Source organism: Lissotriton helveticus, chromosome 4_1 (assembly GCF_964261635.1).
Source record: "Lissotriton helveticus chromosome 4_1, aLisHel1.1, whole genome shotgun sequence".
NCBI classification, from domain to species: Eukaryota; Metazoa; Chordata; class Amphibia; order Caudata; family Salamandridae; genus Lissotriton; species Lissotriton helveticus.
Window position 1 is genome coordinate 973308476 of NC_136063.1, and position 18335 is coordinate 973326810.

The window sequence follows — 18335 nt, forward strand, 5'->3', positions numbered from 1 at the left end:
AGCTCTGCTGAAATTTCGTAATATTAGATCCGAACTTTTTGTGATCTGTGTGGCTAAATTCCTGGGTTGGGCGTGGTTGATCCGTATTAAGAAACTGAATTCCTATCAATCAACTGTTACAACATGAAGCCTAATTAACTGTTATGACATGAAGCACATATTGTATGGTTACAACTTTTTATATATCATATAAGATGTCTGTAGTTTTTTAACATATTTTTATGTATTGTATGCTGTCTTTTATGAATTTTACTTCGAAATAAAGACATAATGAACTGAACTGATTAGATGAATCAATTCAATATAGGTGATGAATATTTATTTATTGCTTAACCACATGGAAAAAACGTTAATGGTTCTAAGTTCTAACACTAAGTATGAAAATCTCTTTTGTATTGTAATTTTTTAAAAATCATATTAGTTTCTTCATGTTTATAATATATACCTATAACTTCATGGTAAACTGCTGAAATTAAGCTTTCCAACTCTCCTGGGTTAACTATCATTTGCCCTTCTTCATATGCTGGACCTCCAGGTAGTTGTGCAAAATGGCCTGTTAGCTCAGATGGTTAGAGCGTGGAGATAATAATGCCAAGGTCACAGGTTCGATCCCTGTACAGGCCAAGTTTAATTGTTTGAAAAAAGATGAATTTTTCTTGTGTCTCATTTTGGATTGTTTATCTCCTTGGATCAAACGCTGCTTGAAGGATTGGATGGAATCAGTAGCATTTCATCATCTGCTAATTCTTCAATAGTATGCTATACATTTAGTGAGCCTATTAGTTTAGTCTGTTAGAGCATGAAGTTAAAAACGCAAAGGACATACTTTCAATCAGTCTCCAAGCCAATACTTGATGCTCCTTTAATGTTGAAAATAGATGTATTTTCTTCTGTATCATGTTTACCTCTATATTTCCTTTGCGCAGAAGCTGATAGAATGATTAGATGAATCAATTGAATATAGGTGATGAATATTTATTTCTTGCTAAACCACGTGGAAAAAACTTTACTGGTTCAAAATTCTAACACTAAGTATGAAAATCTCTTTTGTATTGCAATTTTTTTGAAGTCATAATAGTTTCTTCATGTTCATAATATGAAACTATTATTCATATTAAACAGCTGAAATTAAGCTTTTCAAATCTCCCGGTTTAACTATCATTAGCACTGCTTCCTGTGCTGGTCCTCCAGAAGATTAGCAAAAGGTCATGTTAGCTCATGCGGTTAGAGCTTGGTGCTAGTAACACCATTGTCACAGGTTCGATCCCTGTACAGGCCAAGTTTAATTGTTTGAAAAAATATGAATTTTTCTTGTGTCTCATTTCGGACTGTTTATCTCCTTGGATCAAACGCTGCTTGAAGGATTGGATGGAATCAGTAGCATTTCATCATCTGCTAATTCTTCAATAGTATCCTATATATTTAGTGAGCCTATTAGTTTAGTCTGTTAGAACATGTAGTTAAAAACACAAAGGACATACTTTCAATCAGTCTCCAAGCCAATACGTGATGCTCCTTTAATGTTGAAAATAGATGTATTTTCTACTGTATCATGTTTATCTCTATATTTCCTTTGAGGAGAAGCTGATAAAATGATTAGATGAATCAATTCAATATAGGTAATGAATATGTATTTATTGCTTAACCAAATGGAAAAAACGTTAATGGTTCTAAGTTCTAACACTAAGTATGAAAATCTCTTTTGCATTGTAATTTTTTTGAAGTCATATTAGTTTCTTCATGTTGATAATATATAACTATAACTTCATGGTAAACTGCTGAAATTAAGCTTTCCAAAAGTCCTGGGTTAACTATCATTTGCCCTTCTTCATATGCTGGACCTCCAGGTAGTTGTGCAAAATGGCCTGTTAGCTGAGATGGTTACAGGTTTTATCCCTGTACAGGCCAAGTTTAATTGTTTGAAAAAAGATGAATTTTTCCTGTGTCTTATTTTGGACTGTTTATTTCCTTGGATCAAACGCTGCTTCAAGGATTGGATGGAATCAGTAGCATTTCATCATCTGCTAATTCTTCAATAGTATGCTATATATTTAGTGAGCCTATTAGTTTAGTCTGTTAGAGCATGAAGTTAAAAACGGAAAGGACATACTTTCAATCGGTCTCCAAGCCAATACTTGATGCTCCTTTAATGTTGAAAATAGATGTATTTTCTTCTGTTTCATGTTTACCTCTATATTTCCTTTGCGCAGAAGCTGATAGAATGATTAGATGAATCAATTGAATATAGGTGATGAATATTTATTTATTGCTAAACCACGTGGAAAAAACGTTACTGGTTCAAAATTCTAACACTAAGAATGGAAATCTCTTTTGTATTGCAATTTTTTTGAAGTCATATTAGTTTCTTCATGTTGATAATATGAAACTATAATTCAAATTAAACTGCAGAAATTAAGCTTTCCAAATCTCCCAGTTTAACTATCATTAGCACTGCTTCCTGTGCTGGTCCTCTTGAAGATGTGCAAAATGGCCTGTTAGCTCATTTGGTTAGAGCTCAGTGCTAATAACGCCAAGGTCACAGGTTCGATCCCTGTACAGGCCAAATTTTAATTGTTTGAAAAAAGATGAATTTTTCTTGTGTCTCATTTTGGACTGTTTATCTCCTTAGATCAAACGCTGCTTGAAGGATTGGATGAATACATTTGATATAATTGTAGAATTAATTACTATTCTTAAAGCGCCTTGAATATCTATTAATGGTTCTAAGTTCTAACGCCAAGTATCTAAATCACTTATTTATTGCAATGTATTGAGATCATTTTTGTTTAGTCTTGTTGATAATATATAAAGATACTATGAATGTAAACAGCTGAATATAAGCTTTCCAACTATCCCGGATTAACAATCAGTAGGACTTCTTCATCTGCTTCATCTTCAATAGTATGCTATAAATTTAGTGAGACTATTAGTTTAGTCTGTTAGAGCATGAAGTTAAAAACACCAAGGACATACTTTCAATCAGTCTTCAAGCCAATACTAGATGCTCCTTTAATGTTGAAAATAGATATATTTTCTACTGTATCGTGTTAACTCTATATTTCCTTTGAGGAGAAGCTGATGAAATGATTAGATGAATCAATTCAATATAGGTGATGAATATTTATTTATTGCTTAACCACATGGAAATAACGTTAATGGTTCTAAGTTCTAACACTAAGTATGAAAATCTCTTTTGCATTGTAATTTTTTTTAAGTCATATTAGTTTCTTCATGTTGATAATATATAACTATAACTTCATGGTAAACTGCTGAAATTAAGCTTTCCAAATGTCTTGGGTTAACTATCATTTGCCCTTCTTCATATGCTGGACCTCCAGGTAACTGTGCAAAATGGCCTGTTAGCTCAGATGGTTAGAGCGTGGTGCTAATAACGCCAAGTTCACAGGTTCGATCCCTGTACAGGCCAAGTTTAATTGTTTGAAAAAAGATAAATTCATCATGTGTCTCATTTTGGACTGTTTATCTCCTTGGATCAAACGCTGCTTGAAGGATTGGATGGAATCAGTAGCATTTCATCATCTGCTAATTCTTCAATAGTATGCTATATATTTAGTGAGCCTATTAGTTTAGTCTGTTAGGGCATGAAGTTAAAAACGCCAAGGACATACTTTCAATCAGTCTCCAAGCCAATACTTAATGCTCCTTTAATGTTGAAAATAGATGTATTTTCTACTGTATCGTGTTTATCTCTATATTTCCTTTGAGGAGAAGCTGATAAAATGATTAGATGAATCAATTCAATGTAGGTGATGAATATTTATTTATTGCTTAACCACATGGAAAAAACGTTAATGGTTCTAAGTTCTAACACTAAGTATGAAAATCCCCTTTGCATTGTAATTTTTTTGAAGTCATATTAGTTTCTTCATGTTGATAATATATAACTATAACTTCATGGTAAACTGCTGAAATTAAGCTTTCCAAATGTCTTGGGTTAACTATCATTTGCCCTTCTTCATATGCTGGACCTCCAGGTAACTGTGCAAAATGGCCTGTTAGCTCAGATGGTTAGAGCGTGGTGCTAATAACGCCAAGTTCACAGGTTCGATCCCTGTACAGGCCAAGTTTAATTGTTTGAAAAAAGATAAATTCATCATGTGTCTCATTTTGGACTGTTTATCTCCTTGGATCAAACACTGCTTGAAGGATTGGATGGAATCAGTGGCATTTCATTATCTGCTAATTCTTCAATAGTATGCTATATATTTAGTGAGCCTATTAGTTTAGTCTGTTAGAGCATGTAGTTAAAAACGCAAAGGACATACTTTCAATCAGTCTCCAAGCCAATACTTGATGCTCCTTTAATGTTTAAAATAGATGTATTTTCTTCTGTACCATGTTTACCTCTATATGTCCTTTGCGCAGAATCTGATTGAATGATTAGATGAATCAAGTGAATATAGGTGATGAATATTTATTTATTGCTAAACCACATGGAAAAACGTCACCGGTTCAAAATTCTAACACTAAGTATGGAAATCTCTATTGTATTGCAAATTTTTTGAAGTCATATTAGTTTCTTCATGTTGATAATATGAAACTATAATTCATATTAAACAGCTGTAATTACGCTTTCCAAATCTCCCGGTTTAACTATCATTAGCACTGCTTCCTGTGCTGGTTCTCCAGAAGATGTGCAAAATGGTCTGTTAGCTCAGTTGGTTAGAGCGTGGTGCTAATAACGCCATTGTCACAGGTTCGATCCCTGTACAGGCCAAGTTTAATTGTTTGAAAAAAAAAGGATTTTTCTTGAGTCTCATTTCGGACTGTTTATCTCCTTGGATCAAACGCTGCTTGAAGGATTGGATGGAATCAGTAGCATTTCATCATCTGCTAATTCTTCAATAGTATCCTATATATTTAGTGAGCCTATTAGTTTAGTCTGTTAGAACATGTAGTTAAAAACACAAAGGACATACTTTCAATCAGTCTCCAAGCCAATACTTGATGCTCCTTTAATGTTGAAAATAGATGTATTTTCTACTGTATCGTGTTTATCTCTATATTTCCTTTGAGGAGAAGCTGATAAAATGATTAGATGAATCAATTCAATATAGGTGATGAATATTTATTTATTGCTTAACCACATGGAAAAAACGGTAATGGTTCGAAGTTCTAACACTAAGTATGAAAATCTCTTTTGCATTGTAATTTTTTTTAAGTCATATTAGTTTCTTCATGTTGATAATATATAACTATAACTTCATGGTAAACTGCTGAAGTTAAGCTTTTCAAATGTCCTGGGTCAACTATCATTCGCCCTTCTTCATATGCTGGACCTCCAGGTAGTTGTGTAAATTGGCCTGATAGCTCAGATGGATAGAGCGTGGTGCTAATAACACCAAGGTCACAGGATCGATCCCTGTATAGGCCAAGTTTAATTGTTTGAAGAAAGATGAATTTTTCTTGTGTCTCATTTTGGACTGTTTATTTCCTTGGATCAAACGCTGCTTGAAGGATTGGATGGAATCAGTAGCATTTCATCATCTGCTAATTCTTCAATAGTATGCTATATATTTAGTGAGCCTATTAGTTTAGTCTGTTAGAGCATGAGGTTAATAACGCAAAGGACATACTTTCAATCAGTCTCCAAGCCAATACTTGATGGTCCTTTAATGTTGAAAATAGATGTATTTTCTTCTGAATCATGTTTACCTCTATATTTCCTTTGCGCAGAAGCTGATAGAATGATTAGATGAATCAATTGAATATAGGTGATGAATATTTATTTATTGCTAAACCACGTGGAAAAAACGTTACTGGTTCAAAATTCTAACACTAAGTATGGAAATCTCTTTTGTATTGCAATTTTTTTGAAGTCATATCAGCTTCTTCATGTTGATTATATGAAACTATAATTCATATTAAACAGCTGAAATTAAGCTTTCCAAATCTCCCAGTTTAACTATCATTAGCACTGCTTCCTGTGTTGGTCCTGTGTAAGATGTGCAAAATGGCCTGTTAGCTCAGTTGGTTAGAGTGTGGTGCTAATAAACGCCAAGGTCGCAGGTTTGGTCCCTGTACAGGCCAAGTTCAATTCTTTGAAAAAAGAATAATTTTTCTTGTGTCTCATTTTGGACTGTTTATCTCCTTGGATCAAACGCTGCTTGAAGGATTGGATGGTATCAGTAGCATTTCATCATCTGCTAATTCTTCAATAGTATGCTATACATTTAGTGAGCCTATTAGTTTAGTCTGTTAGAGCATGAAGTTAAAAACGCAAAGGACATACTTTCAATCAGTCTCCAAGCCAATACTTGATGCTCCTTTAATGTTGAAAAAAGATGTATTTTCTACTGTATCATGTTTATCTCTATATTTCCTTTGAGGAAAAGCTGATAAAATGATTAGATAAATCATTCAATATAGGTGATGAATATTTATTTATTGCTTAACCACATGTAAAAAACGTTAATGGTTCTAAGTTCTAACACTTACTATGAAAATCTCTTTTGTATAGTAAATTTTTTTGAAGTCATATTAGTTTCTTCATGTTGATAATATATAACTATAACTTCATGGTAAACTGCTGAAATTAAGCTTTCCAAATCTCCTGGGTTAACTATCTTCTTCATATGCTGGACCTCCAAATAGTTGTGCAAAATGTCCTGTTGGCTCAGATGGTTAGCGTGTGGTGCTAAAAACACCAAGGTCACAGGTTTGATCCCTGTATAGGCGAAGTTTAATTGATAAAAGATTAATTTTATCCTGTGTCTCATTTTGGACTGTTTATCTCCTTGGATCAAATGCTGCTTGAAGGATTGGATGAATACATTTGATATAATTGTAGAATGAATTACTATTCTTAAAGCGCCTGGAATATCTACAAATGGTTCTAAGTTCTAACGCCAAGTAACTAAATCTCTTATTTATTGCAATTTATTGAGATCATTTTTGTTTAGTCTTGTTGATAATATATAAAGATACTATGAATGTAAACAGCTGAATATCAGCTTTCCAACTATCCCGGATTAACAATCAGTAGGACTCAATCAATCAATCAATCATGCCATTTGTATAGCGCACTACTCACCCGGGAGGGTCTCAAGGCGCTTGGGGGGAGGGGTATGCTACTGCTCGAACAGCCAGGTCTTGAGTTTTTTCCTGAATAGTATGCTATATATTTAGTGAGACTATTAGTTCAGTCTGTTAGAGCATGAAGTTAAAAACGCCAAGGACATACTTTCAATCAGTCTCCAATCCAATACTTGATGCTCCTTTAATGTTGAAAATAGATGTATGTTCTACTGTATCATATTTATCTCTATATTTCCTTTGAGGAGAAGCTGATATAATGATTTGATGAATCAATTCAATATAGGTGATGAATATTTATTTATTGCTTTACCGTATGGAAAAAACGTTAATGTTTCTAAGTTCTAACACTAAGTATGAAAATCTCTTTTGTATTGCAATTTTTTTTAAGTCATATTAGTTTCTTTATGTTGATAATATATAACTATAACTTCATGGTAAACTGCTGAAATTAAGCTTTCCAAATCTCCCGGTTTAACTATCATTAGCACTGCTTCCTGTGCTGGTCATCCGTAAGAAGTGCAAAATGGCCTGTTAGCTCAGTTGGTTAGAGCGTGGTGCTAATAACGCCAAGGTCACAGGTTCGATCCCTGTACAGGCCAAGTTTAATTGCTTGAAAAAAGAAGAAATTTTCTTGTGTCTCATTTTGGACTGTTTATCTCCTTGGATCAAACGCTGCTTGAAGGATTGGATGGAATCAGTAGCATTTCATCATCTGCTAATTCTTCAATAGTATGCTATATATTTAGTGAGCCTATTAGTTTAGTCTGTTAGAGCATGAGGTTAATAACGCAAAGGACATACTTTCAATCAGTCTCCAAGCCAATACTTGATGGTCCTTTAATGTTGAAAATAGATGTATTTTCTTCTGAATCATGTTTACCTCTATATTTCCTTTGCGCAGAGGCTGATAGAATGATTAGATGAATCAATTGAATATAGTTGATGAATATTTATTTATTGCTAAACCACGTGGAAAAAACGGTACTGGTTCAAAATTCTAACACTAAGAATGGAAATCTCTTTTGTATTGCAATTTTTTTGAAGTCATAATAGTTTCTTCATGTTGATAATATGAAACTATAATTCATATTAAACAGCTGAAATTAAGCTTTCCAAATCTCCCGGTTTAACTATCATTAGCACTGCTTCCTGTGCTGGTCCTCCGGAAAATGTGCAAAATGGCCTGTTAGCTCAGTTGGTTAGAGCGTGGTGCTAATAACGCCAAGGTCACAGGTTCGATCCCTGTACAGGCCAAGTTTAATTGTTTGAAAAAAGATGAATTTTTCTTGTGTCTCATTTTGGACTGTTTATCTCCTTGGATCAAATGCTGCTTGAAGGATTGCATGAATACATTTGATATAATTGTAAAATTAATTGCTATTCTTAAAGCGCCTGGAATATCTATTAATGGTTCTAAGTTCTAACGCCAAGTAACTAAATCTCTTATTTATTGCAATTTATTGAGATCATTTTTGTTTAGTCTACTTGATAATATATAAAGATACTATGAATGTAAACAGCTGAATATAAGCTTTCCAACTATCCCGGATTAACAATCAGTAGGACTTCATCATCTGCTTTATCTTCAATAGTATGCTATGTATTTAGTGAGACTATTAGTTTAGTCTGTTAGAGCATGAAGTTAAAAATGCCAAGGACATACTTTCAATCAGTCTCCAAGCCAATACTTGATGCTCCTTTAATGTTGAAAATAGATGAATTTTCTACTGTATCATGTTTATCTCTATATTTCCTTTGAGGAGAAGCTGATAAAATGATTAGATGAATTAATTCAATATAGGTGATGAATATTTATTTATTGCTTAACCGCAGGGAAAAAACGTTAATAGTTCTAAGTTCTAACACTAAGTATGAAAATCTCTTTTGTATTGTTTTTTTTTTAAGTCATATTAGTGTCTTCATGTTGATAATATATAACTATAACTTCATGGTAAACTGCTGAAATCAAGCTTTCCAAATCTCCTGGGTTAACTATCATTTACCTTCTTCATATGCTGGACCTCCTGGCAGTTGTGCAAATTGGCCTGTTCGCTCAGATGGTTAGAGCGTGGAGCTAATAACGCCAAGGTCACAGGTTCGATCCCTTTACAGGCCAAGTTTAATATTTTGAAAAAAGATGAATTTTTCTTGTGTCTCATTTTGGACTGTTTATCTCCTTGGATCAAACGCTGCTTGAAGGATTGGATGGAATCAGAAACATTTCATCATCAGCTAATTCTTCAATAGTATGCTATATATTTAGTGAGCCTACTAGTTTAGTCTGTTAAAGCATGAAGTTAAAAACGCAAAGGACATACTTTCAATCAGTCTCCAAGCCAATACTTGATGCTCCTTTAATGTTGAAAATAGATGTATTTTCTTCTGTATCATGTTTACCTCTATATGTCCTTTGCGCAGAAGCTGATAGAATGATTAGATGAATCAATTGAATATAGGTGATGAATATTTATTTATTGGTAAACCACGTGGAAAAAACCTTACTGGTTCAAAATTCTAACACTAAATAGGGAAATCTCTTTGTATTGCAATTTTTTGGAAGTCATATCAGTTTCTTCATGTTGATAATATGAAACTATAATTCATATTAAACAGCTGAAATTAAGCTTTCCAAATCTCCCGGTTTAACTATCATTAGCACTGCTTCCTTTCTTGGTCCTGCAAAAGGTGTGCAAAATGGCCTGTTAGCTCAGTTGGTTAGAGGGTGGTGCTAATAACGCCAAGGTCACAGGTTCGATCCCTGTACAGGCCAAGTTTAATTGTTTGAAAAAAAGATGAATTTTTCTTGTGTCTCATTTTGGACTGTTTATCTCCTTGGATCAAATGCTGCTTGAAGGATTGGATGAATACTTTTGATATATTTGTAGAATTAATTCCTATTCTTAAAGCGCCTGAAATATCTATTAATGGTTCTAAGTTCTAACGCCAAGTAACTAAATCTCTTATTTATTGCAATTTATTGAGATCATTTTTATTTAGTCTTGTTGATAATATATAAAGATACTATGAATGTAAACAGCTGAATATAAGCTTTCCTACTATCCCGGATTAACAATCAGTAGGACTTCATCATCTGTTCAACTTCAATAGTATGCTATATATTTAGTGAGGCTATTAGTTTAGTCTGTTGGAGCAAGAAGTTAAAAACGCCAAGGACATACTTTCAATCAGTCTCCAAGCCAATACTTGATGCTCCTTTAATGTTGAAAATAGATGTATTTTCTACTGTATCTTGTTTATCTCTATATTTCCTTTGAGGAGAAGCTGATGAAATGATTAGATGAATCAATTCAATATAGGTGATGAATATTTATTTATTGCTTAACCACATGGAAAAAACGTTAATGGTTCTAAGTTCTAACACTAAGTATGAAAATCTCTTTTGTATTGTTATTTTTTTGAAGTCATATTAGTTTCTTTATGTTGATAATATATAACTATAACTTCATGGTAAACTGCTGAAATTAAGCTTTCCAAATCTCCTGGGTTAACTATCATTTGCCCTTCTTCATATGCTGGACCTCCAGGCAGTTGTGCAAATTGGCCTGTTCGCTCAGATGGTTAGAGCGTGGAGCTAATAACGCCAAGGTCACAGGTTCGATCCCTTTAAAGGCCAAGTTTAATATTTTGAAAAAAGATGAATTTTTCTTGTGTCTCATTTTGGACTGTTTATCTCCTTGGATCAAATGCTGCTTGAAGGATTGGATGGAATCAGAAGCATTTCATCATCAGCTAATTCTTCAATAGTATGCTATATATTTAGTGAGCCTATTAGTTTAGTCTGTTAAAGCATGAAGTTAAAAACGCAAAGGACATACTTTCAATCAGTCTCCAAGCCAATACTTGATGCTCCTTTAATGTTGAAAATAGATGTATTTTCTTCTGTATCATGTTTACCTCTATATGTCCTTTGCGCAGAAGCTGATAGAATGATTAGATGAATCAATTGAATATAGGTGACGAATATTTATTTATTGCTAAACCACGTAGAAAAAACGTTACTGGTTCAAAATTCTAACACGAAGTATGTACATCTCTTTTGTATTGCATTTTTTTTGAAGTCATATTAGTTTCTTCATGTTTATAATATGAAACTATAATTCATATTAAACAGCTGAAATTAAGCTTTCCAAATCTCCCGGTTTAACTATCATTAGCACTGCTTCCTGTGCTGGTCCTCCGCGAGATGTGCAAAATGGCCTGTTAGCTCAGTTGGTTAAAGCTTGGTGCAAATAATGCCAAGGTCACAGGTTCGATCCCTGTACAGGCCAAATTTAATTGTTTGAAAAGAGATGAATTTTTCTTGTGTCTCATTTTGGACTGTTTATCTCCTTGGATCAAACCCTGCTTGAAGGATTGGATTAATACATTTGATATAATTGTAGAACTATTTACTATTCTTAAAGCTCCTGGAATATCTATTAATGGTTCTAAGTTCTAACGCCAAGTAACTAAATCTCTTATTTATTGCAATTTATTGAGATCATTTTTGTTTAGTCTTGTTGATTATATATAAAGATACTATGAATGTAAACAGCTGAATATAAGCTTTCCAACTATCCCGGATTAACAATCAGTAGGAGTTCATCATCTGCTTCATCTTCAATAGTATGCTATATATTTAGTGAGACTATTAGTTTAGTCTGTTAGAGCATGAAGTTAAAACGCCAAGGACATACTTTCAATCAGTCTCCAAGCCAATACTTGATGCTCCTTTAATGTTGAAAATAGTTGTATTTTCTACTGTATCATGTTTATCTCTATATTTCCTTTGAGGAGAAGCTGATAAAATGATTAAATGAATCAATTCAATATAGGTGATGAATATTTATTTATTGCTTAACCGCATGGAAAAAACGTTAATAGTTCTAAGTTCTAACACTAAGTATGAAAATCTCTTTTGTATTGTAAGTTTTTTTGAAGTCATATTAGTTTCTTCATGTTGATAATATATAACTATAACTTCATGGTAAACTGCTGAAATTAAGCTTTTCAAATCTCCTGGGTTAACTATCATTTGCCCTTCTTCATATGCTGGACCTCCAGGTAGTTGTGTGAAATGGCCTGTTAGCTCAGATGGTTAGAGCATGGAGCTAAATACACCAAGGTCACACGTTCGATCCCTTTATAGGTCAAGTTTAATTGTTTGAAAAAAGATGAATTTTTCTTGTGTCTCATTTTGGACTGTTTATCTCCTTGGATCAAACGCTGTTTGAAGGATTGGATGGAATCAGAAGCATTTCATCATCTGCTAATTCTTCAATAGTATGCTATATATTTAGTGAGCCTATTAGTTTAGTCTGTTAGAGCATGTAGTTAAAAACGCAAAGGACATACTTTCAATCAGTCTCCAATCCAATACTTGATGCTCCTTTAATGTTGAAAATAGATGTATTTTCTTGTGTATCATGTTTACCTCTATATGTCCTTTGCGCAGAAGCTGATAGAATGATTAGATGAATCAATTGAATATAGGTGATGAATATTTATTTATTGCGAAACCACGTCGAAAAAATCGTTACTGGTTCAAAATTCTAACACTAAGTATGGAAATCACTTTTGTATTGCAATTTTTTTGAAGTCATATTAGTTTCTTCATGTTGATAATATGAAACTATAATTCATATTAAACAGCCGAAATTAAGCTTTCCAAATCTCCCGGTTTAACTATCATTAGCACTTCTTCATGTGTTGGTCCTCCAGAAGCTGTGCAAAATGGCCTGTTAGCTCAGTTGGTTAGAGCGTGGTGCTAATAACGCCAAGGTCACAGGTTCGATCCCTGTACAGGCCAAGTTTAATTGTTTGAAAAAAGATGAATTTTTCTTGTGTCTCATTTTGGACTGTTTATCTCCTTGGATCAAACGCTGCTTGAAGGATTGGATGGAATCAGTAGCATTTCATCATCTGCTAATTCTTCAATAGTATGCTATATATTTAGTGAGCCTATTAGTTTAGTCTGTTAGAGCATGTAGTTAAAAACGCAAAGGACATACTTTCAATCAGTCTCCAATCCAATACTTGATGCTCCTTTAATGTTGAAAATAGATGTATTTTCTTGTGTATCATGTTTACCTCTATATGTCCTTTGCGCAGAAGCTGATAGAATGATTAGATGAATCAATTGAATATAGGTGATGAATATTTATTTATTGCGAAACCACGTCGAAAAAATCGTTATTGGTTCAAAATTCTAACACTAAGTATGGAAATCTCTTTTGTATTGCAAATTTTTTTTGAAGTCATATTAGTTTCTTCATGTTGATAATATGAAACTATAATTTATATTAAACAGCTGAAATTAAGCTTTCCAAATCTCCTGGTTTAACTATCATTAGCACTGCTTCCTGTGCTGGTCCTCCAGAAGATGTGAAAAATGGCCTGTTAGCTCAGTTGGTTATAGCCTGCTGCTAATAACGCCAAGGTCACAGGTTCGATCCCTGTACAGGCCAATTTTAATTGTTTGAAAAAAGATGAATTTTTCTTGTGTCTCATTTTGGACTGTTTATCTCCTTGGATCAAACGCTGCTTGAAGGATTGGATGAATACATTTCATATAATTGTATAATTAATTACTATTCTTAAAGCGCCTGGAATATCTATTAATGGTTCTAAGTTCTAACGCCAAGTAACTAAATCTCTTATTTATTGCAATTTATTGCAATCATTTTTGTTTAGTCTTGTTGATAATATATAAAGATACTATGAATGTAAACAGCTGAATATAAGCTTTCCAACTATCCCGGATTAACAATCAGTAGGACTTCATCATCTGCTTCATCTTCAATAGTATGCTATATATTTAGTGAGACTATTAGTTTAGTCTGTTAGAGCATGAAGTTAAAAACGCCAAGGACATACTTTCAATCATTCTCCAAGTCAATACTTGATGCTCCTTTAATGTTGAAAATAGATGTATGTTCTACTGTATCATATTTATCTCTATATTTCCTTTGAGGAGAAGCTGATAAAATGATTACATGAATTAATTCAATATAGGTGATGAATATTTATTTATTGCTTAACCGCATGAAAAAAACTTTAATGGTTCTAAGTTCTAACACTAAGTATGAAAATCTCTTTTGTATTGTAATTTTTTTGAAGTCATATTAGTTTCTTCATGTTGATAACATATAACTATAACTTCATGGTAAACTGCTGAAATTAAGCTTTCCAAATCTCCTGGGTTAAGTATCATTTGCCCTTCTTCATATGCTGGACCTCCAGGTAGTTGCTCAAAATTGCCTGTTAGCACAGATGGTTAGAGCGTGGTGCTAATAACACCAAGGTCACAAGTTCGATCCCTGTACAGGGCAAGTTTGATTGTTTGAAAAAATATGAATTTTTTTGTGTCTCATTTTGGACTGTTTATCTCCTTGGATCAAATGCTGCTTGAAGGATTGGATGAATACATTTGATGTAATTGTAGAATTAATTACTATTCTTAAAGCACCTGAAATATCTATTAATGGTTCTAAGTTCTAACGCCAAGTAACTATATCTCTTATTTATTGCAATTTATTGAGATCATTTTTGTTTAGTCTTGTTGATAATATATAAAGATACTATGAATGTAAACAGCTGAATATAAGCTTTCCAACTATCCCGGATTAACAATCAGTAGGACTTCATCATCTGCTTCATCTTCAATAGTATTCTATATATTTAGTGAGACTATTAGTTTAGTCTGTTGGAGCATGAAGTTAAAAACGCCAAGGACATACTTTCAATCAGTCTCCAAGCCAATACTTGATGCTCATTTAATGTTGAAATTAGATGTATTTTCTACTGTATCATGTTTATCTCTATATTTCCTTTGAGGAGAAGCTGATAAAATGATTACATGAATTAATTCAATATAGGTGATGAATATTTATTTATTGCTTAACCGCATGAAAAAAACTTTAATGGTTCTAAGTTCTAACACTAAGTATGAAAATCTCTTTTGTATTGTAATTTTTTTGAAGTCATATTAGTTTCTTCATGTTGATAACATATAACTATAACTTCATGGTAAACTGCTGAAATTAAGCTTTCCAAATCTCCTGGGTTAAGTATCATTTGCCCTTCTTCATATGCTGGACCTCCAGGTAGTTGCTCAAAATTGCCTGTTAGCACAGATGGTTAGAGCGTGGTGCTAATAACACCAAGGTCACAGGTTCGATCCCTGTACAATCTAAGTTTAATTGTTTGAAAAAAGATGAATTTTTCTTGTGTCTGATTTTGGACTGTTTATCTCCTTGAATCAAACGCTGCTTGAAGGATTGGATGGAATCAGTAGCATTTCATCATCTGCTAATTCTTCAATAGTATGCTATATATTTAGTGAGCCTATTAGTTTAGTCTGTTAGAGCATGAAGTTAAAAACGCAAAGGACATACTTTCAATCAGTCTCCAAGCCAATACTTGATGCTCCTTTAATGTTGAAAATATATGTATTTTCTTCTGTATCATGTTTACCTCTATCATTCCTTTGCGCAGAAGCTGATAGAATGATTAGATGAATCAATTGAATATAGGTGATGGTGATGAATAATTATTTATTGCTAAACCACGTGGAAAAAACGTTACTGGTTCAAAATTCTAACACTAAGTATGGAAATCTCTTTTGTATTGCTATTTTTTTGAAGTCATATTAGTTTCTTCATGTTGATAATATGACACTATAATTCATATTAAACAGCTGAAATTAAGCTTTCCAAATCTCCCGGTTTAACTATCATTAGCACTGCTTCCTGTGCTGGACCACTGGCAGATGTGCAAAATAGCCTGTTAGCTCAGTTGGTTAGAGCGTGGTGCTAATAACGCCAAGGTCACAGGTTCAATCCCTGTACAGGCCAAGTTTAATTGTTCGAAAAAAGATGAATTTTTCTTGTGTCTCATTTTGGACTGTTTATCTCCTTGGATCAAACGCTGCTTGAAGGATTGGATGGAATCAGTAGCATTTCATCATCTGCTAATTCTTCAATAGTATGCTATATATTAAGTGAGCCTATTAGTTTAGTCTGTTAGAGCATGTAGTTAAAGACGCAAAGGAAATATTTTCAATCAGTCTCCAATCCAATACTTGATGCTCATTTAATGTTGAAAATAGATGTATTTTCTTCTGTATCATGTTTACCTCTATATGTCCTGTGCGCAGAAGCTGATAGAATGATGAGATGAATCAATTGAATATAGGTGATGAATATTTATTTATTGCTAAACCACGTAGAAAAAACGTTATTGGTTCAAAATTCTAACACTAAGTATGGAAATCTTTTTTGTATTGCAATTTTTTTGAAGTCATATTAGTTTCTTCATGTTGATAATATGAAACTATAATTTATATTAAACAGCTGAAATTAAGCTTTCTAAATCTCCCGGTTTAACTATCATTAGCACTGTTCCTGTGCCGGTCCTCCGGAAGATGTTCAAAATGGCGTGCTAGCTCAGTTGGTTAGAGTGTGGTGCTAATAACGCCAAGGTCACAGGTTCGATCCCTGTACAGGCCAAGGTTAATTGTTTGAAAAAAGATTAATTTTTCTTGTGTCTCATTTTGGACTGTTTATCTCCTTGGATCAAACGCTGCTTGAAGGATAGGATGAATACATTTGATATAATTGTAGAACTAATTACTATTCTTAAAGCGCCTGGAATATCTATTAATGGTTCTAAGTTCTAACGCCAAGTAACTAAATCTCTTATTTATTGCAATTTATTGAGATCATTTTTGTTTAGTCTTGTTGATAATATATAAAGATACTATGAATGTAAACAGCTGAATATAAGCTTTCCTACTATCCCGGATTAACAATCAGTAGGACTTCATCATCTGCTTCATCTTCAACAGTATGCTATATATTTAGTGAGACTATTAGTTTAGTCTGTTAGAGCATGAAGTTAAAAACGCCAAGGACATAGTTTCAATCAGTCGCCAAGCCAATCCTTGATGCTCTTTTAATGTTGAAAATATATGTATTTTTTTCTGTATCATGTTTACCTCTATATTTCCTTTGCGCAGAAGCTGATAGAATGATTAGATGAATCAATTGAATATAGGTGATGAATATTTATTTATTGCTAAACCACGGGGAAAAAACGCTACTGGTTCAAAATTCTAACACTAAGTATGGAAATCTCTTTTGTATTCCAATTGTTTTGAAGTCATATTAGTTTCTTCATGTTGATAATATGACACTATAATTCATATTAAACAGCTGAAATTAAGCTTTCCAAATCTCCCGGTTTAACTATCATTAGCACTGCTTCCTGTGCTGGACCACTAGCAGATGTGCAAAATGGCCTGTTAGCTCAGTTGGTTAGAGTGTGGTGCTAATAACGCCAAGGTCACAGGTTCAATCCCTGTACAGGCCAAGTTTAATTGTTCGAAAAAAGATGAATTTTTCTTGTGTCTCATTTTGGACTGTTTATCTCCTTGGATCAAACGCTGCTTGAAGGATAGGATGAATACATTTGATATAATTGTAGAACTAATTACTATTCTTAAAGCGCCTGGAATATCTATTAATGGTTCTAAGTTCTAACGCCAAGTAACTAAATCTCTTATTTATTGCAATTTATTGAGATCATTTTTGTTTAGTCTTGTTGATAACATATAAAGATACTATGAATGTAAACAGCTGAATATCAGCTTTCCAACTATCCCGGATTAACAATCAGTAGGACTTCATCATCTGCTTCATCTTCAATAGTATGCTATATATTTAGTGAGACTATACGTTTAGTCTGTTAGAGCATGAAGTTAAAAACGTCAAGGACATACTTTCAATCAGTCTCCAAGCCAATACTTGATGCTCCTTTAATGTTGAAAATAGATGTATTTTCTACTGTATCATGTTTATCTCTATATTTCCATTGAGGCGAAGAGGATAAAATGATTAGATGAATCAATTCAATATAGGTGATGAATATGTATTTATTGCTTAACCACATGGAAAAAACGTTAATGGTTCTAAGTTCTAACACTAAGTATGAAAATCTCTTTTGTATTGCAATTTATTTGAAGTCATATTAGTTTCTTCATTTTGATAATATGAAACTATAATTCATATTAAACAGCTGAAATTAGGCTTATCAAATCTCCTAGGTTAACTATCATTTGCCCTTCTTCATATGCTGGACCTCCAAGTAGTTGTACAAAATGGCCTATTAGCTCAGATGGTTAGAGTGTGGTGCTAATAACGCCAAGGTCACAGGTTCGATCCCTGTACAGGCCAACTTTAATTGTTTGAAAAAAGATGTGTTTTTCTTGTGTCTCA

At 33.2% G+C, this 18335-nt stretch overlaps 5 non-coding genes across 5 annotated transcripts; all 5 read left to right on the forward strand.

Annotated features, from left to right (window-relative positions):
- The first annotated feature begins 7584 nt into the window (after positions 1–7584).
- TRNAI-AAU (transfer RNA isoleucine (anticodon AAU)) lies at positions 7585–7658 on the forward strand. Its single transcript has one exon. It is a non-coding gene; the product is annotated as a tRNA-Ile (tRNA).
- A 581-nt stretch (positions 7659–8239) lies between these two features.
- TRNAI-AAU (transfer RNA isoleucine (anticodon AAU)) lies at positions 8240–8313 on the forward strand. Its single transcript has one exon. It is a non-coding gene; the product is annotated as a tRNA-Ile (tRNA).
- Positions 8314–12794: 4481 nt separating this feature from the next.
- TRNAI-AAU (transfer RNA isoleucine (anticodon AAU)) lies at positions 12795–12868 on the forward strand. The gene has a single exon. It is a non-coding gene; the product is annotated as a tRNA-Ile (tRNA).
- Positions 12869–15840: 2972 nt separating this feature from the next.
- TRNAI-AAU (transfer RNA isoleucine (anticodon AAU)) lies at positions 15841–15914 on the forward strand. The gene has a single exon. It is a non-coding gene; the product is annotated as a tRNA-Ile (tRNA).
- A 1442-nt stretch (positions 15915–17356) lies between these two features.
- On the forward strand, positions 17357–17430 carry TRNAI-AAU (transfer RNA isoleucine (anticodon AAU)). Its single transcript has one exon. It is a non-coding gene; the product is annotated as a tRNA-Ile (tRNA).
- The last annotated feature ends 905 nt before the right edge of the window (positions 17431–18335 follow it).